Source organism: Erinaceus europaeus, chromosome 8 (assembly GCF_950295315.1).
Source record: "Erinaceus europaeus chromosome 8, mEriEur2.1, whole genome shotgun sequence".
NCBI lineage: Eukaryota > Metazoa > Chordata > Mammalia > Eulipotyphla > Erinaceidae > Erinaceus > Erinaceus europaeus.
Genome location: NC_080169.1, coordinates 101,865,607 through 101,893,377, shown reverse-complemented (window position 1 = coordinate 101,893,377; position 27,771 = coordinate 101,865,607). Strand labels below are relative to the sequence as shown.

The window sequence follows — 27,771 nt, the reverse complement described above, 5'->3', positions numbered from 1 at the left end:
TTGGCTTTGCACCACGTGCGCTTAACCTGCTGTGCTGTGTTACTGCCCAACCCCTTAAATATAACGTTTTAAGGAGAGAGGAGTGTCCGAGAATCTGGGAACATATTTTCAAACCTACACACTGTGTCTGAAGGAGAGGAGTGGGTAGGATGTTACTGAAAAGAAAAAAAATCACCATGGTATCCAGAAGACTCTTGTGGTAGCAGTCTCAAAAATCAATTGGAGAAAGAGAGAGAAATAGGTAGATCCTACTAAAATCACCTGGCAGTAAAGTGATAGATGGATTTAGTTGGGGGACATGAGACAGGAGCATTAGGAACAAACTTGAGGAATGTGGCTGAATGATAAGCAAGAGGAAGTGGAGAGTCAAAAAATGGTCCCAGCCAGGCTCTGCAGTTCTGCAGATGAGCAGACACGTAGTAACTGGAAAGAGAAACCAAACTGAAACAGATAAAAGTGCTGTTTTAACTTTAGATACTCAAGGATACTTGAGTATCAAAGATACTCGGAAGCAATTGAAAATATAGAATCAAGGTCTTCATTGAAACATCTTACCAAGAGAGAAATGCCACTATTTCTCATCCCAGAATCAATGGTTAAATTCTTTCCCTTTTTTCTCTTTTCTTCTCTCTTCCCCCCAGCATTACACATTTTTGTCTTTTGGTGGTACGGGGAATTGAACCTTGGACATTGGAGCCCCCCAGGCATGAACTATGCAATCTCTGGCTTTCACTGGCTATGTTCTTCTTTCTTTCTTCCTTTCTTTCTTTCTTTCTTCCTTTCTTTCTTTCTTTTCTTTCCTTCTTTCTTTCTTTTTTCCTTTCTTTATTATTTATTTTTAAAGTTTTTCTGCCTCCAGATTTATTACTGGGGCTCAGTGCCTGCACCACGAATCCACTGCTCCTGGAGGCTGGTTCCCCCCCCCCTTTTGTTTCTTTTTTTTTATAATCACTGTGGTTATTGTTGTTGTTGTTGATGTCGTTGTTGTTGGATAGGACAGAGAGAAATGGAGAGAGGAGGGGATGACAGAGAGGGAGAGAGAAAGGCAGACACCTGCAGACCTGCTTCTCGGCTGAAGTGACCTGCACTGCAGGTAGGGAGTCGGGGCCTCGAACCGGGATCCTTACCACCGGTCCTTGCGCCTCCTGCCAAGTGCACTTAACCTGCTGCACTACTGCCTGACCCCTGGCTATGTTCTTGAAGGATTGAGTTCAGGGATACACAGGACCCAGCCTTTGGGGGAGAAGCCATTGGTTTGAATGCCATTGGGAAGGACAGCTAGCTCTGTAACTCTGGAGAACAAGAAGAGTCAGCCAGCTGTCTCCCTTGGCAGGAGTGGGGTGGGGGGGAAGGTAGAGGGATCAAAAATGTCAGCTACTGGAGAATCTGAAGGGAATGATACTTGAAAGAAACGCATGTGTCTATGAGATTATTAGAGGTGACAGCAGTTTTAAGTAGAGTAGAACAGTTTTGGAAAATTGGATTATAGCATTTAATTCGATGATTAACTTTTTCCAAAAATGCTTTAGGTGGGAGGATGAGTGGCCGGCATGCCTTGCGTCACTCACGTTCTGAGATCTGACATTTTCCTTGTCTCCTTTTAGCGACGCCAAGCCTCCCTGGAACAGTACTTCGGGGGAAGTAGACTCTACCTCATGGGTTTTCAGGAAAATCTTTTAACTGTAAGCAAAATCCACTCTCTTTAATTTAAGTTCACTTACTACTGTTTATTCATTTCTGCACTCTTACCTCCCCCCCCCCCCCCGTGTCATATTTCCTGTCCTTCCTCCCCTGCCCCCAGGTGAGTGTGACTTCAAGGTCATGGTCCTTTATAGGGCTCACCTTTTTTTATCTCCCCACTGCTTGACTTGTCTCTCAAAGGCTTTTGTTAATTGAACTTACACTGATATACTTACAGCATGTAAGCATGAGTAAAATAGTAACTGACAAATGCAAAAAGTATGTTAAAATTTGTCCCTCTGTCCATGTATTTAATCAGTTTTTCAAATGAGTAAAATAATTGTAAGAAGGAACAGAACCGTGAAATGACTTGAACAGTTACTTTATGTGAAGTACTATCTCTCACGGTTTCCATAGGGCTTAATGAACCAAGGCATCATGCAGTGAAACACTGATAAAGCCAGAAATTAAGTCTGAGTGCTCTATACCACATGATTATTATTTTACTTTCTTTCCCCCGATAGGGCTATTTCTCTCTGAAGAAAAAACTCTGGGTCCACTAAACACTTTAAGAGACTAAGCCACAGTAAGCAATAATTAACTATAGTTCCAAATTAGAGAGTAGATTTTATACTGTGTATGTAAAGAACTACTGTTGACAAGTTCTGTTTAGCAGAAGAAGATGTAATTGTTCTTGGTAGCATCTCGGAATAAAGTTGGGCAGCACTAAATGATGTAGCCTAGTTCTGCGGTAGGCGGTATGTAAAGTGAGCACAGGAAGTGAAGAAAGAGGTCATGGGACTGTGAGAAAGGACAGCGGGATTGAGAAACCAGAGAGACTGGCATGGACAGCACAGTGAATAGGGGCCTGCCCCAGAGGCATGGAAGGAGACACCCCAGCTCTTGGCCTGCCCACATTACCAGGTAGACTGGCTCTTAATATGCATTTTTCATGAGCTACGCCAGACCTTGTGGGTCGGGATGTGGCAGAGGAGAAAATAAAAGGGTGAGAGGTATATTTCACTAGATGATGAACTGTGTCATTTTTCACAACTTAAATGGATGTACTTGCAGAAACTATACATTTATTTATTATTGGGTAGAGACAAATTGTGGGGGGGGGCAGGAGGGAATAGCGAGATAGACACCTGCAGCACTGCTTCACCACTTGTGAAGCTTTCCCCCTGCAGGGTGGAGATCAAGGACTTGAACCTGTATCCTTGCACACTTTAATATTTGCTTAACCAGATGCGCCACCGCCTAGCCCTCAGAAATTGTATCTTGACTTGGACTGTTTGTACTCAGGCAGCTGAGGATATGTTAATGCATATAGGTGATGTATTTGCTTGAATTCCATTTGCCCTGTCCTTTCTGTTCTGAGACTCACTTAGAGTACAGGCCATCTGGAGCCTTTTCTAGTGACCCTTTTTGTCCTCAGTGCTCCACACTTTGCAGGTTGACCGTCCTTGTCCATGCCACTAGAATCACTATTAGAATCACTTGAACCTACTAGAATCACTTGTGTCATGGAGTGTCTGTAGTACGTTTTTTTAAAATTTTTTTTTCCTCCAGGGTTATTGCTGGGCTCGATGCCTGCACCTTGAATCCACCGCTCTTGGAGGCCATTTTTTTCCCCTTTTGTTGCCCTTGTTGTTATAGCCTTGTTGTGGTTATTATTATTGCCATTGTTGATGTTGTTCGTTGTTGGATAGGACAGAGAGAAATGGAGAGAGGAGGGGAAGACAGAGGGGGAGAGAAAGACAGACACCTGCAGACCTGTTTCACCGCCTGCGAAGCAACTCCCCTGGAGGTGGGGAGCCGGGGGCTGGAACCGGGATCCTTATGCCGCTGGTCCTTGCACTTTGCGCCACGTGCGCTTAACCCACTGTTCCACCGCCCAACCCCCGTCTGTAGTATGTTTTATGAAAGTCTCTGCTTGTGTTTGTTCTCCCTATGAGACAACGGAGTACCATAGTGGAAGGGTTCAAGTCTTAACTCATATTCTGTCCTTGCATTCCCACAATCTCATAAGTGCTAGTTGGATAAAGGGATGAATAATTTTCCCACGCTTTGTAGAAGACACAGTCACCACAGTCCATCATTGTAAGAGTGAGGTCCTTGAACTCTGAGGGTGGGAGGCCTGTGACTAGAAAGACCACATGAGCCGTTAAGAATCTGCGGTGCACTGAAGAAAAAATGAGTCAGGCAGAATTCCTGACATTGAGGTTTTCCACAGAGGGGAGGTGTTAGCGATGAACAGGAAACAAACAGTTGTGCCGTTGTGTGTTACCAGGACTCCTGTACAAAACTGCTCTTGAAATGTGAAGCAATCTCAGCACGGGGAGGCCTGGAAAGATTGCACCAGGAGGATATATAGCTTCCCTAACTTTGTGGATCAGAAGAAACACCATGGAACTGTAGAGGTAAGATCATCTTTTGACAAAGTTTGAGGTTCACGGGAGCTTGGGAGGAGGGGAGAAGGGAGGGAACTGAGATTGACAGGAATCAGGCATATTGTCCTGAGGATCTATTCTCTGCTCTGTTGTCTGCAGGGGCTGGGTGGAGGGACAACACAGTGTTCATTGGAGGCTATAATATCAGATAATGGGTGGTCGGGTTGGTGGCACACCCAGTTAAGTGCACACATTACCAAGCGCAAGGACCAGGGTTTGAGTCTCCTCTCCCCATCTGCAGGGGATCACCTTCACGAGTAGTGAAGCAGGTCTGCAGCTGTCTGTCTTTTTCTATTCCTCTGTATCTCCCTGTCCTCTCTCAATTTCTCTGTGTCCTATCTAACAGAAACAAACAAACAAAAAAACTGGAGGCACAAAAAAAAAAATCAGAGAATGGCACAATCACGTGTGAGAAAAGTGCCCGACTTGCAGTAGTGTGGAAAATAATGGTGTAGAAGGAAAAAAAAAATCGGCTATTGGAATAGTTTAGAGAAAGGGCCTGGACTTAAAGTATTGGCATGGAAGTGTAGAGGGAAAGACGAGTTTAGAATGTGATTCTGGGAGAGTGAATTTGTGGGCTCAGAAAAGTACGGAGCCTCTGACATAGTTGTGAAAGAGCTGTAAAGAATAGGAAATATTTTTTTAAAGACCTCAAGCCATTGAATATAGAAAGAAAAGGGTGGGTTTGGTTTTACACATTTGAGAATGAGGGTGGAGTTTGCAGACAGTTTGAAATGTTTTGGAGCGAGCGCTGGCAAGATGGTTCACTTGGATAGTACACTGCTTTGCCGCCTTCATGACCCCAGCTTTGAGCCCAACACCCACTAGGCTGAAGGACGTGTTCTCCTCATACTCCATGCGTCTCTGCCTTCCTTCTCTGACTCTACCTAAAAAAAAGAAAGTTCTGGAGTGAAAGCCGAGTGTCGAGGCACCTGATGGAGCAAAATGAGGCAGAGGACTCTGGGATATCTGCAACATTTAAAAGGTGTAACATGAAAAGAACCCTCTAAGAACAGATTTTGGGGGGTCAGGGGTGGTGGTCGTGGTTGAGCACACATACTGTGAAGCACAAGGACTGGCTCCCCATCTGCAGGGGGCGAAGTTCTCAAGTAGTGAAGCAGGTCTGCAGGCATCTTTCTCTCCCCCTCTCTCCCCCGTCTCTCAATTTCTGTCCTATTTTATTAAAAAAAAAAAAATAGGAGGCTGGGCGGTAGCGCAGCAGGTTAAGCGCAGGTGGCACAAAGCGCAAGGGCCGGCATAAGGATCCTGGTCCGAGCCCCCGGCTCCCCACCTGTAGGGGAGTCGCTTCACAGGCGGTGAAACAGGTCTGCAGGTGTCTGTCTTTATCTCCCCCCTCTGTCTTCCCCTCCTCTCTCCATTTCTTTCTGTCCTGTCCAACAACAATGACAACAATAATAGTAACAACACAGATGAAAAACAAGGGCAACAAAAGAGAAAAAAATGGCCTCCAGGATTGGTGGATTTGTGGTGCAGGCACCGAGCCCCCAGGGATAACCCTGGAGGCAAAAAAAAGAAAAAAGGAAAAAATGGCCTTCAGGAGAGGTGGGTTGGTAGTGCTGGCACCAAGCCCAAACAATAACCCTGAAGGGAAACTTTTTTTTTTTTTTTAAGGGGAAAGTAGTCAACATCAGATGACATCAAGAGGTCAGGTTGGGCTGAAAAGTATTATTAGTTCATTAGAGTTAACCAAGTCAAGGGAAGTCTCTCACTGAGAAAATTGTAACAGTGGTTTCAGGCTAGGAGTATCAATGAGTAAAGACAATGAGCATAGAAAACTGCCTTAAGAAGGCAATTTAAAATGAAAATATATTGCAAATGAAGAGCAGAGGGGAGAAAGATCTTTAAATATAAGGAAGCTTAAATGTATTGCTATGGTCCGAATGTTTCCCTCCACTCGCCAATTGTGCTGAAATCCTGCCACCAAGGAAGTGATACTAGGAGAACAATTTGGGAGGGGATTAGGGATTAGGCCCATTGATGAAAGCAGTCCCTTTGCCCTTCTGCCATAGGTGGCTCTGGCATAAACACTGCTGTCTCTGAACCTGAAGCAGCAGCCCCCCCCACGCCCCACTCCCACCCGCAGGTATAAGATCTGTTGGTGCCTTAATCTGGGGCTCCTCAATCTCCAGAAGTTTGAGAAACAAGTGCCCCTCTTACCTGTTTGGCCTGTGGTGATGTGGCCATCACTAAGACCAATACCAAGCTACTTCTAGAAGTAGAGGAGGAGATGAAAAGTAAGGAAAAGCAAGTTCCCACAAATGGATGAGACCACAAGGGTTAATTAAGGGGGAAATGTGTACAGTCTTCAGTGGCTGAGAAACAGGAATGCAGATGATTTCGAGTAAGCGCCCTGAACAGGGACTGGCAGAGAATGGTGTCTCATGGAGCGAGAGGATGTGTAAGAGAATCTCAGGGCGTCTGCAGGAGGTGTCAAGGTGGATTGGTTAGAGGACTTGCAAAATAGTGGATGCTCGGATTAGACGTGACAGGAATTGGATTGAGTGAAGGACAAGGAGGAGAACAGAGCCCAGAAATGAAGGTCTAACTGAAGAGGAAAAGCAGGCATTCTTCCAAGTGGCAGAGTTACCTCATTTTTTCTCTCTCAGTTCTCTTTCCAGCCTGTAGGTCGAAACACATAAAGTACAACATGATTAAATATGTTCACCTACTATATTGACTAAATATAAAAAATAAGCCTAAGCTTATTAATTGTGAAAATATTTTGGCTCTTATTTGACTCATGTTGTTTGATAACAAGTCTCAAGGCTGAGAGCACAAGAAGCTGAAGAAGCAGCATTTCCAAGAGTTGGAGCGACCAGTGCATTGCCGCATAGCTGCCAAGTGGCTGAGCCAGGATTCAAATCCTGACCCATCTGACACCAGGTTGTGTGCTTTTTTTTTTTCTTTTCTTTTTAATGACCCTTCAATTCTTGATGCAACTCTTATGTCTAGCTATATCATTCTTTTAAAAATATTTTAATATTTATTTATTCCCCTTGTCCTTGTTGTTTTATTGTTGTAATTATTATTGATGTTGTTGTTGTTGGATAGGACAGAGAGAAATGGAGAGAGGAGGGGAAGACAGGGGGAGAGAAAGATAGACACCTGCAGACCTGCTTCACCACCTGTGAAGCGACTCCCCTGTAGGTGGGGAGCTGGGGGCTCGAACCGCGATCCTTATGCCGATCTTTGCGCTTTGCGCCACACACGCTTAACCCATTGCGCTACCGCCTGACTCCCCTAGTTATATCATTCTAAAGGGCTCAACTCTGCTCGTCTTGAATTTAAATAGGCCATCTTATCTTATGATGTTGTGTGTTGAAGCTCTCAAGAATAGAAGCAAACTGTTGTTCAAATAGTTCAGTCGACTTCTTCAATGTTATTTGCTTAATTGGAAGCTTATCTGAGGTAGAGTTTACAAAACTAAGTTGATGAGAATTATAGCATAGATTTTGGAAGAAATTTTTTTTTCCTTTTAACTGAATTTACATTTTTACTCCTGACTACAGATAAGGATTTAAAACATTTAAAAAGTATTTTTATTATCTTTCTTTATTATTGGGTAGAGACAGCCAGAAATCAAGAGGGAAAGGGGTGTGATAGAGAGGGAGAGAGATAACTGCAGCTCTGCTTCACCACTCATGAAGGCTTTCCCTCTGTAGGTGGGGACCAAGGGCTCAAACCCAGGTCCTTGTATATTGTAACGTGTGCATTCAACCAGGTGTACCACCTCCTGGCCCCAGAAAGTTTTATTTTTTCCTTAGAGGAAAAATTTTATTCATTTCTTTATAGGGGTGTCAGAGGAAAAACAAAACCAGCACCATCCTGACAGATGTGGGGCTCTACCTGCTGAGCAGTACCTCTCTGGCTGTGGGAAGGAGAAATTAGGGGAAAAAAAGGGGAAAATATACACTCATTTTAAGGATATCACCAAACAAAATATTGTTCATGTAATTTGACTACAGTATTTGAAGTCATAATCCTCAATGAGAGATTTTTCCACATTAAACATACGATCATTTCTCTGAATTCATGACTTCTCTAACCTGTGCCAAGGAAAGACAGTTTTTCATCATTAAGACCTAATGCAAAGACAGTGGCTTGACAATGAGCGGATGATCCAGAATGAAGAGTTAAGAAAAAGAAAGAGGGAGTTGGGAAGTAGTGCAGTGGGTTAAGTGCATGTGGTGCGAAGCGCAGTGACTGGCTTAAGGATCCCAGTTAGAGCCCTCGGCTCCCCACCTTCAGGGGAGTCACTTCACAGGCAGTGAAGCAGGTCTGCAGTTGTCTATCTTTCTCTCCCCCTCTCTCTCTCCCCCATCTCTCTTGATTTCTCTCTGTCCTAACAACGATGACATCAATAACAACAACAACAACAACAGCAAAACAACAAGGGCAACAAAAGGGAAAATAAATAAATATAAAAAGAAAAAGAAAACAGCCATTCACAGACAGTTGTTTCTAGAACTTGCCATCATGGACATAAGCCGGTGGCTTCGGTTTGTAGGCTATGCTTAGCTCTGAATTCCCCCACCAGTGTTTTGCTTTGCAAGTTTTGAAAGCACCACTGGGTTTCAGAGTTTCACCTGCATTCTGTGACCAGTTGTTATAGAGACTTCAAGTCTGAAGTTTTTGTTGACTTTAGAAAATCATTCTCTGAAGTCCATTTTTGGAGTGAGTTGAAAGAAAGAAGAGTGCCAAAATCCAGGTTCAGTTTTTCAGCGAGGCTGGGGAAAGGATTAGTGCTTCTCTGGAGCCATTAGTGTATTGAATTACTTAAGGAAACCCAGAGTCATGGAGGACGGGGGCAGGCACGCAAAGACTAACTCACAGGGGTGGTAAAACACTTGAACACCTTCCTTTAGGCAAATAAACTCCATCCCGTCCAGAATGAGAATCCTCTCCCTCCCTCTGTTGTATTTTTTCTCTCTCTCTCAAAGGTTGACAAATTTTACAACTCCTTTCATATCTAGGTGGTCATTGTGGACACTTTGCTTTATCCCAGGGCTTTTCTCTTCTTTTGACTGACTTGCAGACATACATTTGAAGTAATCGATAATCTGTATTGAAAATGTTCTCATCCTAAAGCATCATGAGGAAGAAGGTATTTGTCCATCTAGATGGAGGAACTTAAGAAGTGAACAATCCTGCCTTTATTCAAATGTAAAGGAAAGAACAGGACTAGTGATATAGCATACTTTTAAGGAAAATAGATGACTTTACTGGGGAAAATGTTTTTTAAGTATGCAAATTGTGTGACTCTTGCTGAGTCAGGTGAGTGGGTGATACTTGGCAGGGTTGTGGGTTAAAAAAAAAATCTGACTTCTAGCAAGGAATGAGAACTCTTAAATGGAATAGGAGTGGGTGGGGAATATGCTTAAGGAGAAGGGAATCTTGGAAGATAGAGGTCCAGTGACAGGAGAAAGCTTTTGTCCTGAAAGGCTAGATTTGGGCCCCAAAGGGGGAAAGGACCTCCTGTTTTCTCTTGGGGGTTTGAGAGAAGAGCTCAGCTGATATGTCTTTTGTGTTTCATTTAGACCTACTGTGAAATTGATTATTGTGCAGAAAAAATCCAGATGAATAGCAATAGTATTCCTTTTTAAAATTTTTTTTATATTTATTAATTTTCTCTTTTGTTGCCCTTGTTTTTTATTGTAGTTATTATTGCTGCTGCTGTTGTTATCGTTGTTGGATAGGACAGAGAGAAATGGAGAGAGGAGGGGAAGACAGAGAGGGGGAGGAAAGATAGACACCCGCAGACCTGCTTCACTGCCTGTGAAGCGACTCCCCTGCAGGTGGGGAGCCGGGGACTTGAACCGGGATTCTTACGCCAGTCCTTGCGCTTCGTGCCATGTGCGCTTAACCCACTGCGCTACCACTTGACTCCCAGCAATTGTATTCCTAAGGTACATGGTAGTAGATGTTCTGGTGTGTTTGAACAATCCATTGCATGTGGTGGGTGGATGCAAAGATAGACCCTGGGCAGGCACTGTTCTCAGTTTGTCTCATCTAGTGGGAGGCCATCTACTGCTAAAGGATGGAACCTTGGGCTCTGCATTCAGACCCAGCCTGGGTTCGGATCCTAGTTTTGGCATGTACTATATATGCAAAGCCTTAGAAATGCGTCTTCATCTCTCCAAGCCTTTCAGAGTTGTATATCTGGTTATGGCAACACCAAGATCTGTCTTGCATGGGTAATGGCAGCTTGAAGAATATGGTGATGTGTTGTCTAGGGAGGTGGTTCAGTAGGTGGAGTGCAGTACTTCCATGTGTGAGGCCCAGGTTTGATCCCAGGTACTGCATATGGCAGAGTATTGCTCTGGTCATTCCCTCTACCCTCCTTCCATTGCCTCTGATAAATAAATCAGTCTGGGCAGGGCAAGGAGAGAGTTCATTGTGTGAAGTGCGCTCTTTACAGTAGATTGGGACCCAGGTTTAAACCCTTGGCCACCAAGTGGGAGCATCAGCGTGGGGGTGGTAGAGTAGTGCTGTGGTGTCTCTTTGTCTCTCTTTTTCTCTCTCCCTTTATCTTAAAACTTAAAAGTCTAGTGGGAGTGGTGAATTGGAAGAAAAACCAACTATAGAAAAAGAAATGGGTCATATAAAATTTATTTATTATTCATAATTTTAATTTTATTGTGTAGAGACAAAGAAATTGATAAGGAAAAGGGAGATAGAGAGAGGGGCTGGGTGGTGGTGCACCTGATTTGGCACACGTTACAATGGGCAAGGACCCAGGTTCAAGCCCCCACTCACCACCTGCCAGGGGGAAAGCATTGTGAGTGGTGTAGCAGTGCTACTGGTGTCTCTGTCTCTCTCCCTCTCTCTTTTTTAAATTTTTTTTTTACATTTACTTATTTTCCCTTTTGTGCCCTTGTTATTTTTTTTGTTATTGTAGTTATTGTTGTTATTGATGGTGGTGGTGTTAGATATCTGACAGAGAGAAATGGAGAGAGGAGGGGAAGACAAAGAGGAGAGAGAAAGACAGACACCTGCAGACCTGCTTCACCGTCTGTGAAGTGACTCCCCTGCAGGTGGGGAGTCGGAGGCTCCAACAGGGGTCCTTACGCCAGTCCTTGTGCTTTGCCACGTGTGCTTAACCTGCTGCACTACCGCCCAACTCCCCTCTCTCCCTCTTTTATCTCCCCCTTCCCTCTCAATCACCCAAACTCTGACAACTAAATGACTCTGCAAGAGGCAAACATGAGAAAAACAAATAATCTTTGATTTTTTTTAAAAATACATACAAATGGAGTAGGAATTACATACAGTTTCTTTGGTTTGTGTCACTTTGTGATAACTTAGATGTTTAGGGAGATAAGAGATAAAAGGACTCCTAAGTTTTCGTAGTCAATAGCTGAGTCAATAATGGACACTTCTCATGGATACTGGCCATCAGTCTAGGCTATCAGAACAGAAAATATAAAGATTAAGAACCCTGGAGTAGACAGATGATTCTCATACTTGAGAGTCTTAACTGGTTCTTAAAGATAGGTGATTGTAAGTGTTTGAGATTTTTTCTGGCCAGAAAGAAACTACTCTATAGCAATTTGATAGGGGGAAAATGGTAGAAGGAGATTTCCTAGTTTACAGTTTTATTTAGACATTGTGGTTTTGTTCACCTGTCTCTTAAATTTCACTGATACCTAATACTGTGCTATATTCTAATAAAATAAGTGAGATGTGATAAATTCAGTAAGTTAAACAAATAAAGCAGCTCTGTATCTGCCCAGGAACCTGTTTTAGGAAATGAGATTCTGGAAAGTGTAGTTCCATCGTAATCAAGTTGTAGCAGTACAAACCACCACACATTCCTGCTGTAATTGACATATATGGTGAACAGTGGAGGCATTCAAACGTATTTCTGCTCAGATGGTTATCAGAATAGTTGTTGATGATACAGACTAGTTTTCTAAGATTTAACTTTTATTATATAATTGTCTGCTTTTCCATTCAATTATATCTTTATCTTTTTAATATTTATTTATTCCCTTTTGTTGCCCTTGTTTTATTGTTGTAGTTATTATTGTTGTCATTGTTGGATGGGACAGAAAAATGGAGAGAGGAGGGGAAGACAGATGGGGAGAGAAAGATAGACTCCTGCAGACCTGCTTTACTGCTTGCAAAGTGATCCCCCCATAGTTGGGGAGCCGGGGACTCTAACGGGATCCTTCAGCTGGTCCTTGAGCTTTGCGCCACCTGCACTTAACCCACGGGCTTAACCGCTGGACTCCCTGTATCATTATTTTTAAAGTCATGGAGTAATTTAAAACAGAAGTGATATAATGGGGAGTCGGGTGGTAGTGTAGCCGGTTAAGCACACCTGGCGCAAAGCACAAAGGCTGGCTTAAGGATCCCAGTTCAAGCTCCCAGCTCCCCACCTGCGGGGGGGGGGGTCACTTCAGAGGCATCGAAGCAGGTCTGCAGGTGTCTATCTTTCTCTCCCCCTCTGTCTTCCCCTCCTCTCTCCATTTCTCTCTGTCCTGTCTAACAACGACGACATCAATAACAACAACAATGAAAAACAACAAGGGGAATAAAAGGGAAAATAAATAAATGTTTTAAAAAGTGATATAATGTTACCCTCTTCTGTTGAAAGAAAGTATTTGCTTGATTTGACAAGTCAGTTTGGATCTTGTGACAATTTTTTTTTTTTCACAAGAAATTATCCAGTACAGTGCTATTTAGGAAGTGATAAATCATTTACTTTCTGGTTGCTAAGAATACTTAATTTATTACCACATTTTTCTGTTAGTGGGTCAAGAACTTTTACTTTTAATCATGTCTTATGCATAAGACATAACTTAGGGAATTGTTTCTAAATAAATTAAGTACTAATAAATGATAACAAAGAAGTAGGATTTTTTTGCCCCTCCCCCATTTTTTTTTCTCTTCATAGAAATTGAGAAGAAATGGGAGAGGGGATAGATAGAGAGGGAGAGAGATGGATACCTGAAACACTGTTTTTCACTGATCGTGAAGCTTCTTTACCCCCTGCAAGTGAGAACTGGAAGGGCTGAGCCTGATGCATGTGCTCAACCAGATGAACCACTGCCTAATCCCGCCCCCCAGGGTTTTTTAATCATCAGATTTTATTCTACGTACATACATAGTGAGTATTATTACTACTTTTATTACTGAACACCATTTGGGTGCAGGAGTTAAACAGAGCTTTTGTTTATAAAGAACAGGATTATTTTAGAAGTGAGGAGTGGTGGAATGAACATTCCAGTAGGCACGCATGCCACTGTCTCTTTTTTTTTTTTTTTGGTTATATATATTACGATCTGAGAGCTGTGCTAAAAGAAATTTGATGTAACTCTTGAGAGATTTTGTAAGTGATATACTAGAACTCACAGCAGAGTTGGTTTTTTTTTTGTTTTTTGTTTTGCCTCCAGTGTTATTGCTGGGACTCGGTGCCTGCACTACGAATCCACTGCTCCTGGAGGCCATTTTCTTTTCCATCGTTGTTGTTACTGTTATTGTTGTTGTTGGGTAGGACAGAGAGAAATTGGAGAGTAGGGAAAGACGGGAGAGAAAGATAGATACCTGCAGACCTGCTTCATTGCATTCCACTGGTGGGAGATGCAGAAGAGAAATCATGTTGACAGGAGTGAGGTGATTACCTAAGAATTAAAATCTTGTTTGAAACAAGCAAAAATGAAACAGAACCCTTGGCAGTAGCTTTTCATAGATAATTACAGGAAATAGTGCTGGAGGCATACCTATGAATAATGACTCTGGATATTTTGTTTATTGCAGTCATAGGCATGACGTGTTCGTGCATAGTGTCTGAGATGTCAGTTTGAGGGAGGGGCATGCCAATATTCTTTTTTTTTTTTTCATTTTTTGTTAGTGACTTAATGATAGACAAGATTGTGGGAAAAGAGAGGTACAACTCCCTACAATTCCCACCAGCAGAGTTCTGTATCCCATCCCCTTCAATTAGAAGGTTCCCTATTCTTTATCCCTCTAAGAGTATGGATCTATGATCTTTATGGGGGGCAAAAGGGGGAAGGTCTGGCTTCTGTAATTGCTTCTCTGCTGGACATGGGCATTGGCAGGTCGATCCATACTCCCAGCCTGTTGATATCTTCTGTAGTGGGCCAGGGCTCTGGGGAGGTGGGATTCCAGGACACATTGGTAAGGTCGTCTGCCCAGGGAAGTCAGGATGGTGTACATGTGCAAGGTAGCCTGTGCAACTTGGTGGCTGAAAAGCATTAAGATATAAAGCAGAACAAATTGTTTAATAATCAGGAACTAAAAGATAAGAATAGAGCAGATGAGATTTGGGGTCTTCATGTTGCAAGGAGCTAGGAAGTCTTTTCTAGGTGTATTCCACAGAGCTGAGTAACCTACCCCTATTCTAGGTGTATTCCAAGTTGGAAAGGTGGAGAACAGAACCAAGTCTTTGCTATCTCAATCATTTGCTGCAGGAGCTGTCATTCTCCACAGTTGGCACTAGGAGGCCACAAAGACCAGAATTCCCAGAGGTTTAGTGGGGCATCTTTGCCATCAGAGTGGAAAAGAAACCAAAGGCAACAAGTTGAGTAGAAATGTTGTGAAAGCTTCTTAGATTTAAAATTAATCATATTAAAACATTACTAGTGTTATGCTGCATCAAAAAACCCTTTATTATTTCCTTAAATACTTGTGACATTGTTTGTAAATAAAATAAATAGAATAGGTACATTTAAATACAACCACTACTTCTAAAAATCGTACTTCTGGGGAGTTGGGTGGTAGCACAGTGGGTTAAGCACACGTGGCAAAGCGCAAAGACTGGCATAAGGACCCCATTCAAGCCCCCGGCTCCCCACCTGCAGGGGAGTCGCTTCACAGACGGTGAAGCAGGTCTGTAGGTGTCTATCTTTCTCTCTTCCTCTCCTCTCTCCATTTTTCTGTGTCCTATCCAACAACAACAACTACAATAATAAAAAAACAACAAGGACAACAAAAGAGAATAAATAAATATTTTTTATTGTTGTAGTTATTGTTACTGTTATTGATGTCATCATTGTTAGGACAGAAAGAAATGGAGAGAGGAGGGGAAGACAGAGAGGGGGAGAGAAAGATAGACACTTGCAGACCTGCTTCACCGCCTGTGAAGTGACTCCCCTGCAGGTGGGGAGCCGGGAGCTGGAACCGGGATCCTTAATGCCAGTCCTTGTGCTTTGCACCACATGCGCTTAACCTGCTGCACTACCACCTGACTCCTAAAATAAAAAAAAATAATAAAAAAACCCCACCATATTTCTGTGGGGTCAGGTGGTGGTGCTGCTGGTAAAATGCACAAGTTATCTTGTGCAGGAGGACCTGGGCCTGAGCTCCCAGTCCCCATCTGCAGCGGGAAAGCTTCACAAGTGGTGAAGCAGGGCTGCAGATGTCTCTCTCTACTCTTCTTGCTCCCCATCTCTGACACTATTTCTCTTTTTCCCTCTCTCATAATAGGAAGAGGGGAAAAAAGCATTGTACTTCTGGTTTTCAGTGCTTGAACCCATGGATTCAGGGCCTGGTTATATTTGGATGATTTCTGCAGCTTCCTAATAGATAACACTCTCTGTTTCATTTTCCTGCAGTCCATTCTGTTTATTGGAAATCAGAGTCAACATTGGAAATGGTTTTGGTCACATGTCTTCTGGTTAGAAACCTTTGACACTTTCTGGTCAGACTATTTCAGACTCAAGCTTATTCATTCATCCAACAACTAATGTCTGAGTCCCTTTAGACAGCAAGACAGACAGTTGGGAGTTTTGCCAGCAGCATTATCACTGGGGCTTGGGGCCTGAGGAAAATGCTCTTAAAAAGATCTATATAGCGAAATCTTATAAAAACAGAAGTCAGAACTAAGAAAGCTCACAAATGTGCTGATCTAATATAGGTTTCATTCTTTTTTATGAGCACCTTGCAATATGACAGACATTACTAATTATATCCTTGGTTCTTAATACTTTTAAGTTACAGATCCATACAATGAAATCTATAAATATACTCACTCACTCACTCACTCACTCACTAATTTTGTTACAATTTTGGGTCCACCCTTCTGCCACTTGGGTTCCATGAACCTGTTGTTAGTAGAAAAGATTAAATATGACCACTTCTTAGAAAGGAAGACACTTGGCAGGGGTAGATAGCATAATGGTTAATTTTATAACAATTGTAGCTGTTCTTGAGTCTTTGAAGTATATATAATATTTCATTATGCACAATGTCACCAGAAGCTTGTCTGTTATCATGTTGATTCATGTTTGAATTGCCTCCATCTTAACTACTGTTATAAGCACTATTAAACATCCATGTAAAGACTCCTCAGGTACATTTGCCAGTTCCCCAAGTGGAATTAAGGAGTAGCATTGCTTGGTTGTAGGTATTATATTAGCATCTTCACCTTTATTCAATATTGTTGAACTCTTTCAGTGTTTTACTGTTTTTTAAAAATATTTATTTATTCCCTTTTGTTGCCCTTAATTTTTTTTTATTGTTGTAGTTAGTGTTGTTGTTGATGGTGTCATCATTGTTGGATAGGACAGAGAGAAATGGAGAGAGGAGGGGAAGACAGAGAGGGGGAGAGAAAGACAGACACCTGCAGACCTGCTTCACCGCCTGTGAAGTGACTCCCCTGCAGGTGGGGAGCCGGGGGCTGGAACCGGGATCTTTAAGCCAGTCCTTGCGCTTTGCGCCACGTGTGCTTAACCCACTGCCCGACTCCTGTGTCTTACTGTTTATTGATCCAATCTGTTAAGTCATTTTATGTTTAATTGCATTGTAATGAGTTGAAACAGGCATTTAACTCATATTTCCTTTTCTACTAATTAGTTCCTCATCACACACTCTTCTCTTCTGAACAGTTGTTTTACTTACTCATTTTTAGGAGTATTTTGCAAGTCAGCACATTGTCATTTAATAATAGCCCCTTCCATTTAGTAGGTTGACTTTCATTTCATTGTTTCAAATTGAACAATTCTGACACAGTCATATTTTATTTTAATTTAATTTAACTTTTTTTTTTTTGCCTCCAGGGTTATTGCTGGGGCTTGGTGCCTGCACTATGAATCCACTGCTCCTGGAGGCCATTTTTTTCCCATTTTGTTGCCCTCGTTGTTGTCTTTATTATTATTGTTGTTGTCATTGCTGTTGTTGGATAGGACAGAGGAGAGAGGAGGGGATACAGAGATGGGGAGAGAATGATAGGCACCTGCAGACCTGCTTCACCACCTGTGTAGCCACCCCCCTGCAGGTGGGGAGCTAGGGGCTCGAACCAGGATGCTTACACTGGTGCTTGTGCTTCAAGCCAGGTGCACTTAACCTACTCACTACTGCCCGACCCCTCATAGTCATATTTTATTAGTCTTTTTAGAATTTTTGTTTGTGTTTCAAAAATTCTTAAATTACAGCAAAGATTTGTTTTTAATACTTACATGTGAGAGAAAAGAAGGAAGCAAATGAGAGAAATATGTGCACTGCTCAACTCGGGCATGTGTGGGCTGGGGATCGAACCTCAAGCCTCCGACTTGCAAGTCCTGTGCTCTACTTCGGAAGCATCTCCCCAGCCTGGGCTTTTCCTTTTCTAAAAGCTTCTTTAGGTCTTATTTCCACATTTCAGCTTAGACTATCCTGCACATGTTTCTCTGTGGTGTGCTAGAAGGATTTGATTTCATCATCCCACCAGGTTTTCCTTAGCACCACTGACATGCTGTATCACTGGCATGACACAGCCACATTTCCAAAATGCCTTTTTCTGGGTACCCAGTTTTCCCACTACAGTACATTCTTTTTTACTTGTGATAGTTTACTTTACTCTTAATATTTTGAAGGTCAAATCGCCCATTTTGCTTCATTTACTTTAGCACTAGTTTCTAATTAGTATCCTTGAGATACCTGCTGAAGAGTTTAAATGGAATCACTGAGTCTCAGTTCAGTTCAAGGATCCTTGGTAGGCATTCCATCCACAAGTAATAGCCCCAAATATATATTTTTTTATTTCTTTATTGGGGGATTAGTGTTTTCCAGTCGACAGTAAATACAATAGTTTGTACTTACATAACATTTCCCAGTTTTCCACATAACAGTACACCCCCCACTAGGTCGTCTGTCATCATCATGTTCCAGAGTCTTTTACTTTGGCGCAGTACACCCACTCCAGTCCAAGTTCTGCGTAGTGTTTTCTGTCTGATTGTGTTTTTCAACTTCTGCCTGTGACTGAGATCATCCCATATTCGTCCTGTTTCTGACTTATCTCATTTAACATGATTTTTTTTCAAGCTCCATCCAAGATGGGCTGAAAATGGTGAAATCACTGTTTTTAATAGCTGAGTAGTATTCCAGTGTGTGTGTGTGTGTGTGTGTGTGTGTGTGTGTGTGTGTGTGTGTGTGTGTGTGTGTGTATTACATTCATCTGTTGTTGGACACCTGGGTTGCTTCCAGGTTTTGGACTAGCCCCAAATATTTGTCTGCTTACTTAGTCCTGTAATCTTTTTTCATAATGTTCTTGATGATAAGAAAGGTTATGTAACTTTCATTTGCTGTTTCAAATGATAGTCCTTCCCATTAAAATTACAAAAAAAGTGGCATTGCTTATAAGAATTATTGATCTGATACTTAGTAATAATAATAATAACACATTTTAAAATATATTACCTCCCTCCCTTTTTTCTGGTCATTGTTGGGACTTCACTACTCTGAACCAACCTTTTTTTTTTTTAATAGATATAACCTTTTTTTTTTTTTTTTTTAAAACCAGAACGTACTGATCAGCTTTGGTTTAAGGTGGTCTGGGGTATTGAACCTGGGACCTCAGAACCTCAAGTATGAGAATCTCTTTGCATACTATTATACTATTCCCCCACATTCAACTTTTTTTTTTTTAGACAGAGACTGAAGGAGAGGGAAAGATAGCACAGCACAAAACAAAACAAAAAGCCTTAATACGGTGGAGTCAGGCTTAAAACTGGGTCATACCATATGACAAAGCATTAATCATTTCCCTTTATAATTCTCTACATAAATAATTATCACCTAGAGACAAGAGAAATTTCGTTAATATGTTTGCAATTTTATATCTCATTTCTGTGCTTTTCACAATGGTTAGAAATAGGGGATGGGAGGGCATGGAGTTCTGGTGGTGGGAATTGTGTGGAGTTGTACCCCTTATCCTATGCTTTTGTCTGTGTTTCCTTTTTCTATATATATAAAGAAATAGTTACTGAGGGAGTCGGGCTGTAGCGCAGTGGGTTAAGCGCAGGTGGCGCAAAGCACAAGGACCGGCATAAGGATCCCGGTTCGAACCCCGGCTCCCCACCTGCAGGGGAGTCGCTTCACAAGCGGTGAAGCAGGTCTGCAGGTGTCTTATCTTTCTCTCCTTCTCTCTGTCTTCCCCTCCTCTCTCCATTTCTCTCTGTCCTATCCAACAACGACAACAACAATAAAACAACAAGGGCAACAAAAGGGAATCAATAAATAAAATAAATATTAAAAAAAAAAAAAACAGAAATAGTTACTGAATAAAAGTGATGGCTGCAATCACCATCTCATTATCTGGCTTTCAAAAGGAATACTCCTGTTATTGAATAATTAAGTCTGACTTTTGCAGGTTTTCTGATGAGAGTAAGAAAGCCCTTTTCTGTTCTTAATATGCTAGGATTATTTTTTCAATTATAGAAGGTGGGTAAAGAATTAACAAAACTATGTCTCATTCCCTGAGGACAGAAATGACCTTGGATGAACTTTCTGCTTAGTCCCTGATAATAGTGGAAAGTCAGCCATGTTACTAAGCAACGTTGCTTACGGTAGAAGTGACCTTTATTTTGTGGTGTGTTTGGACTGGGAGGAACAGACTCTTATATTCTTGGTTGGAGGCAGTAGCTTCGAGTTTCCTGGGAGCACTTTGCAGAGATGAGTATGAATTTGGCTGGGGCCTGGGGGTCTGTAGCTGAGGACCGTTGTGCATAGAGCTAACTGGTTTGTTTTAGGACAGAAGGCTTCTAAGTCGGTGTGACTCTGCACTCACCCTGTGATTCTCATTCCTATGCTCCTGAGCTGTCAGTGAGAATGCCAGAGAGACTAGCTCCTGGTTGGCCTCATGGACTCCTGGGAGGATTCTTGCTATGCAAGAGAACACCTGACACTACCTCCTGGCTTGCCGTGTTTTCTTCTCATGATTGGTGAATAAGGTGCCTGCTGTGTGTGGCCTTTGGTAATTGGGTAGGTCAGACTGGGTAATTAAAAGCCTCATGTGGCCATTGCACTAGGCATCCAAACAAGATAGAGAAATAAGGTGTTTACCGGACCGATCTAGGAGTCTTAACTCTCTCACTTCTGAGTGTCAGTTTCTAATTTGTACTTGTTAAGTTTTCATTTTTTTTTGTCTACTGTAAATATTGTGAACCTGATTTTATTAAAATAAACACATACTGTGTATCACTTTAATTTTTTTATCTACTTTTGTTAACTCGGCTGATTCTCTGGGGCCAGCGGTGGCAAACACAGTTAAGTGTCTCTGTTACCATGTGCACAGAATCTGGGTTTAAGCCCCAGGCCCCCACTTACACGGGGGAAGCTTCACGAGTGGTCAAGCCGTGCTATGCTGCAGGTGTCTTCTTTCTCTCTGCTTCTCTACCTCTCTTCTCAATTTCTTCATGTCCTATCAAATGAAAGAAAGAAAAAAAAATTCTGCTACTGTAAATAAGTGGGGTGACAATGCTATAGATCTATGTAATTCAATTAGGTATTTACTCTTTTCAAATGTTTATTAAAATTAAACGTAATTAGAAATACACTTTCATCATTGGACTAGCCTCAACATCAAGTTTTCAGTAACCTCATGTGGTTAGTGGTTATCATGCTGTCCAGTGTAGAACTATTTCCTCATTACGGAAAATTCTGGGAACAAACATCCTTTCATCTGGCTTATCTGACAGCATTATTATTATCATCATTATTATTTACTAGACTTTTTATACACTATAGAAATTGCTAGATGAAAAGTCATCAAGACCTACAGACAGAAGTGGAAATTATTTATACAGTAATCCAACAGAGAAATATTTCTCGAGTTTTCCATGCCAGGATCAGTTCTGTTTTTTCTGAGATTATCCAGCCCACCATGGATGAGAATTTCATAATTGATTGTTTCTCTTTCTGCTTTATCAATCAGATAGCGTATGGCCAGATTTACAGTGTAACATCAGTAACTTTCTGGCCTAGACATATGCATGTTTTTCTTGTCTCTATATATAGACAATAAAATTTTATTATGAAATCTACATTTTTATAGGCTGTCTAAAATGCTTTGTGAAAGGAGATGGACTCTTAAGTGAAGTAGTGAAATCATGCCTTCAGTATCTGTGATGGCTATTTCCATGACTTTTTGCTGTAGTTGCTAACAGAAGCCACTTAATAATGAATGTAAGTATTGGCTGAGAGTGAAAGAGCTTAAAAACCATTTTTTGGCAGGTGGTTACTGTAGCACCCACAGTTAGAATACAGCTCACTTTTCTGAAGGGCTTTAAATTTTAAAAAAGCATTTGAAGACTTTTTTTTTTTTTTTTTTTTTGCTAAAAGAGTCGTAACAGTTATAGACCTTTCAGAACATTTTTGATATTCAGCTGAACCGGTGTAAACAGAGTGAAGAGATTGAGAGATTGTTTGCTTATTTGTGGAATCTTTTTTTTTGGATAACAATTTTATTTCTAGGCTTTTACAGCTACTTGCTGTAAAAATACCACTGTTCTCTTTCTCCCAGTTTATACTGCGACATGTAGCAGGTCACCATTGTATTACATTCTTTACTTTTTACACTTCTAGATCTTATTCCGTTTTAAAACACTCAGATCAAACAGTAAGGTATCTAAACCAACCTAACGTAGCAGAACTTGCAAGATTAAGTACTCTCACTTATCGGTGTTGAGCATATTTGGGCAATAATATCTGATTTCAGGTTTCCTAGTTGCTGAAGTGAAGAAAAAAAAAGCAACAGAATTAATGTAGTTTTCATGTACTGACAACCGGAAGCATATAAACATCTGCAGAAACCAAACATTTCCTGGAACCAAACTCGGGCAGAAATTTATCACGTGAACCATTTGTTTAAAGAACCCAGTGAAAAATAATTTCAAGCACAGTTATGTAAAAGGTCCAGGCACAGGGACTAAGGCTTTCCAGAAGGCTGAGCCCAAGGAGTCCTGAGATGACACTTGCTGTGAAGGGAGGAGCCAGCTCTGGGGCTGGAGTTCAGAGCACAGAGACATGGGGTGCAGGGGTGTTCCTGAGGTAAGAGCTCTGGGGCTCTGCTGATTTGAAAGTGGTGAAGAAGGAGCTGAGGAGTTCACAGTTGCCAGCAGAGCCACTAGGTAGTTTTCTGTCTAAAGTCTGAGGTATCTTCAGAGTGGTTTTCACATAGGCACCGCCTTTATTCTGTTCAACTTTGAAGATTGATGGGATCCACTTTGAAATTTGGAGGCGACAAAAGTTTCTCCTGGAATTTTAAGAGATGGGCTTATAGTTTTGCCCATACAGAGGGAGTACGTCAGTTCAGAATGCAGGCAGCAATGGGATAGTTACTATTTTTTTTTATTGCCACGAAGGTTGTTGCTGGGGCTCGGTGCTGGCACTACGAAGCCACTGCTCGTGGCTGCTGTTTTTTTTTTTTTTTTTTTTTTTTTACTTTTCCCCTCTTTCTGTTTTATTTGATAGGACAGAGAGAAATTGAGAGGGTAGGGGAGAGAGACAGACACTCACCGGTTTCCCTTGCAGGTAGGGGGAATGGCCTCTAGCCCAGGTCCTTGCACATTAGGTAACATGTGACAAGGTGTCACAGTGGCCAAGAGTAGAATAACAGTATCAGAATCCAAATTGCACCTGTATTATCATCCACTTACTTTATGGGAGAGAGGTAGAGAAGTGCATGCTATCAAGAGGGAAAGGCAGGTGCAAAGACCCTGGCACAAGAGTGTTCATATTCTTGGGGAGAGAAGCAAAGGGAGAGAATGGCAGCAGGTGACTCCGGAGGTCCCATGGGACCAGTTGGGGCTACTTAGCCCACTGGATTGACTTGTTTAAATGAGAAGGGAAATAATTAGCAATGTTTGAGCAGAAATGTGACATTGGTTTTCTTAAAAATTCTTTTGCCCTCCCCCCCAAATAGTTTTTTTTTTCCTCCATGGTTATTGCTGGGCTCGGTGCCTGCACCATGAATCCACCGCTCCTGGAGGCCATTTTTCCCCCTTTTTGTTGCCCTAGTTGTTGCAGCCTCATTGCGGTTATTATTGCCATTGTTGACGTTGCTTTGTTGTTGGATAGGACAGAGAGAAATGGAGAGAGGAGGGGAAGACAGAGAGAGAGGGGAGAGAAAGATAGACACCTGCAGACCTGCTTCACTGCCCGTGAAGCGACTCCCCTGCAGGTGGGGAGCCGGGGGCTCGAACCGGGATCCTTACGCCGGTCCCTGCGCTTAGCGCCACGTGCGCTTAACCCACTGTGCCACCGCCCGACTCCCTAAAATAGTTTATTTTTAATGAGAGATAATACAGAAAGATACAGAGATAAAGACAAAACAGCTCACCTCTGGCTTGTGGTGTGGGGGATTGATCCTGGGCCTTCAGACCCTCAGACTGGAAAGTCTTTTTGCAGAATCACTATGTTCCACCTTTGGCCTTCTCTATTGAAACCATCATGAACAGAGCCAAGGGAAGGGCCACCTGGGATGCGCTTCCAGTAAGCGGATGGAGATGATAGAAGATCAGATAGCAATAATGGAGGTGAATTTTGGCATACTTTGAAGACAGAGCCAATAGGTTTTACTGATGGGACCGAATATAGGGTTGAGGGAAGGATAAAGACCATTTACTGAGCTGGGGAATCCTGTAGGAGCAGCAGGGTTGGCTGAGTTAAGGGTGAAATGAGGGTGCTGTATAGATAGCTGGAAATAAGGATCCTGAATTCAGGTGAAAAGTTTTGGTGCTTAGCAGTCAGTGTGAAGTGCAAGGGCCCACACAAGGATCCCAGTTCAAGCCCTTGTTCCCAGACTGCAGGAGGGTCACTTCACACAAGCAGTGAAGCAGGTTTGTAGGTCTGCAGGTGTCAGTCTTTCTCAATCTCTACCTCTCCCTCTTTTCTCATTGTTCTCTCTGTCCTGTCCAATAAAATAGAAAAATTAGGGAATCGGGCGGTAGCGAAGTGGGATAAGCGCATGTGGCGCAAAGTCCAAGGACCGGCATAAGGGTCCCAGTTTGAGCCCCTGGCTCCCCACCTGCAGGGGAGTCACTTCACAAGCGGTGAAGCAGGTCTGCAGGTGTCTTTCTCCCTCTCTGTCTTCCCCATATCTCTCCATTTCTCTCTGTCCTATCCAGCAACAACAATAATGACATCAATAACAACAGCAATAATAACTACAGGGGCAACATAAGGGAATAAATAAATAAACATTTAAAAAATCTTTAAAAAAATGGAAAAAATGGCTCGCAGTAATAGATTTGTAGTTCAGGCACCGAGCCCCAGGATAACCCTGGAGGCAAAAAAAAAGCATCAGCTCTGTCACAGCCTTTTAAAAAGTGCTTTTAAGCTTAATTTTATTTATTGCATATAAGAGTTCTACATATGGTAGAGAGAGAGAGAAGCCAGAGTATCCCTTAGGGGTAGGGGAGGGCATTTGGTGCCAGGTATCAAGCCAAGAGCCTCAGACATTAGGTCCGTGGCTCTAATAGAGCGACTATTTCTTCAGTTGCAGTCATAACCTTCTTGGCACATCTAGGAGAATGAAAACTGACGACTAATTTTTGGAACCCAAATGATGTTAAAAGAGTTCAGAATGACCCTGGGTCCATACTCCCAGAGGGATAAAGACTAGGAAAGCTATCAGGGGATGGGATGGGATATGGAGTTCTGGTGGTGGAAACTGTGTGGAGTTGCAACCCTCTTATCCTATAGTTTTTGTCAGTGTTTCCTTTTTATAAGTAAAAATAATAAAAAAAAAAGAGTTCAGCTCTGCTGTCCCCTGGGAAGGAGAGCACATCCAAGGGTGATCTGTGATGGAGTTCACTGTGCCTCTGGTTCTGGTCATTGGATAGTTCAAGGTGAAGTCATCGGCAGCTTAAGCAAGAGCAGTTTTAAGGAAGCAGTGGGGACAAAAGCCAAGTGAAATGTGCTCCGCTGAGAATGAAAGGCAGCAGGTGTAGTCAGTCCTTTTGACTATTCAGACAAAGTCCAATTTGAGAAATGTGGAGGCGGTTCATGAGCATGAGAGATCAAAATAATAAAAAAGGGCCTCGCTCTCTGATGGACACTTCGATAAGGATTGTCCTTTATAGAGAGGAACACTCACGTCGTTTGGGTTCATGAAGTGTCTTGGTCTTAGACAAGTCAACAGATACTTAGGTTGCCTTTTGTCTGTCCTCTGGCCCCTCTGTCTGGCTTTTTCATTCATCAAGAGCCATGAGTGAGCAAGGTACAGGAATAATCTCCACCCCAGCTGCCAGAGACACATCTCTAAAAACACAGATTCGATGAGTGCTTCTGACGAAAAGTAGAGTACTTTTATTTTTTGCCTCCAGGTTTATTGCTGGGGCTCAGTGCCTGCACCATGAATCCATCGTTCTTGGAGGCCATTTTTCCCCCTTTTGTTGCCCTTGTTGTTGTAGCCTTGTTGTTATTGTTATTGTTGATGTCGTTCATTGTTGGATAGGACAGAGAGAAATGGAGAGAGGAGAGAAAGACGGGGGAGGGGAGAAAGATAGACACCTTCAGACCTGCTTCACCACTTTTGAAGCGACTCCCCTGCAGGTGGGGAGCTGGGGGCCTTGAACCGGGATCCTTCTGCTGGTCCTTGTGCTTTGCGCCACGTGAGCTTAACCTTCTGTGCTACCGCCCGACCCCCAAGTAGAGTACTTTTGAGAGCGAGCATAGCCTGTCACAGTGTAGTTTATTTAGACTGGGGGCACTAGCAGGCCTCCTGATGTGACCAGGCCACAGGTAGTTGTGAATGAGGATGGGTTGACAGCAGAAGGATCCGTGTATGCAGAGAACCAGAATGGGGAGAACTGGGAGCTGTGAAACCTGAGGGAAATGAGGGAATCAGGTCCTACAGGCTTCAGAGGACATGTTAGCATTTTGGATTATATCCTGTGAGCAATGGGAAATTGCCAGTGTTTTGTTTGTTATTTAATTTTAAGACAGAGTGTGAGAGATGGGCAGGGAGAAAGACATAGAGGAGACACTGTAACAGCACCGTTTTTGCCCTCCACCCCATACAGGCTGTCTTCACATGTAATGGTTGGTGGCTTGAACCTGGTAGGTCCTTGAACATGGTTAAGCTTGCACTCTGCTGGGATAAGCTGGCTACCAACTATTGCATTTTTTTTTTTTGCCTCCAGGGTTATTGCTGGGGCTCAGTGCCTGCACCATGAATCCACTGCTCCTGGAGGCCATTTTCCCCCCTTTTGTTGCCCTTGTTGTTGTAGCCTTGTTGTGGCTATTATTGTTGTTGTTGATATTGTTCGTTGCTGACAGGACAGAGAGAAATGGAGAGAGGAAGGGAAGACGGGGAGAGAAAGAGAGACACCTGCAGACCTGCTTCACCGCCTGTGAAGCGACTCCTCTGCAGGTGGGGAGCCGGAGGCTCGAACCAGGATCCTTCCACCGGTCCTGGAGCTTTGTGCCACGTGCGCTTAACCCATTGTGCTACCACCCGACCCCCACCAAGTATTGCATTCTTAAGTCACCCACAAGTAACTTGTTCAGAATGCTCACTTCAAAATAAAAGATGAAGCAAAGTTGTTCCCAATCTACACACCTCTTTGATTCTTCTGAGAGTTATCTTGGTTTTCTCTTACTCACAAACTGATACTTTTGCTTCTCAGGGCCTGAAGAGTTGGAATATGTCACCATGAGGAGTTTCTCTGCCTCAGGGATCCAAAGCTCAAACCTGACAGTTTACAGCTCAAACCTTGGTCACAAACGCCCTCTAACACTTCAGTAAGTAGATGGAACTGTGTTTTTGTCTTACTGCTTTGCTTTCACAGATGGAGTAAGTTAACTGAAAGGTTTTCAAGTGTTATATCCTTTAATTTGGTTCTGAAAAATTTCTCGTTGGCAGTTCCTGGTAATAAATTTCTGTCAGCAAATAATGATTACAATTATTATAATTTCAGTATGTAAACATTTATAAATAATAGGACTCTGGAAGACACTGAGTTTTTTTTTAAATGTAATAACATTTTCTTTGCATAATACTTTGGCTTTTAGAAATATAGTGTAAAGCATTAAATGCATATATTAAAATTTAAAAGCATTCTTAGTGTTGTCTTTTAACTCTTCTATCATGAAGTGCATATAACTAGTCTTAAGGTAACTTATCAACATTTTAATGCATTATTTCTATACTTATAGTCATTTCGCACAGTGTAGTTTGGTCAGCTTGAAATACCTGTTTGTTATTTGAAATAGGAATTTATTTGAAAATAATGTTTTTTTTTCCCACTACCAATGTGGATAAAAGCACAGAACTTCTCAAGATTTAATTCTTCTCCCTTAACTGAAGAAACTAAGGAAAACATTTATTCTTTTTTAATTTAAATGTGAATGGAAGTTAAAGAATTGATTTTTTTTTTTCTTAAGAAGCTAT

At 42.2% G+C, this 27,771-nt stretch overlaps 1 long non-coding RNA gene across 3 annotated transcripts in view; it reads left to right on the top strand.

Moving 5' to 3' along the window:
* The window catches only part of LOC132539935 (uncharacterized), a 210,014-nt gene that overhangs the window by 32,661 nt on the left and 149,582 nt on the right, over nt 1–27,771 (top strand). Inside the window, exons 3-6 of one of the 3 annotated variants that reach the window (XR_009551229.1) lie at nt 1,605–1,682; nt 2,205–2,266; nt 3,974–4,103; nt 27,008–27,122. This is a non-coding gene — a long non-coding RNA (uncharacterized LOC132539935). The remainder of the gene's footprint in view (nt 1–1,604; nt 1,683–2,204; nt 2,267–3,973; nt 4,104–27,007; nt 27,123–27,771) is intronic. The other 2 variants (XR_009551228.1, XR_009551230.1) reach the window with 2 other exon arrangements.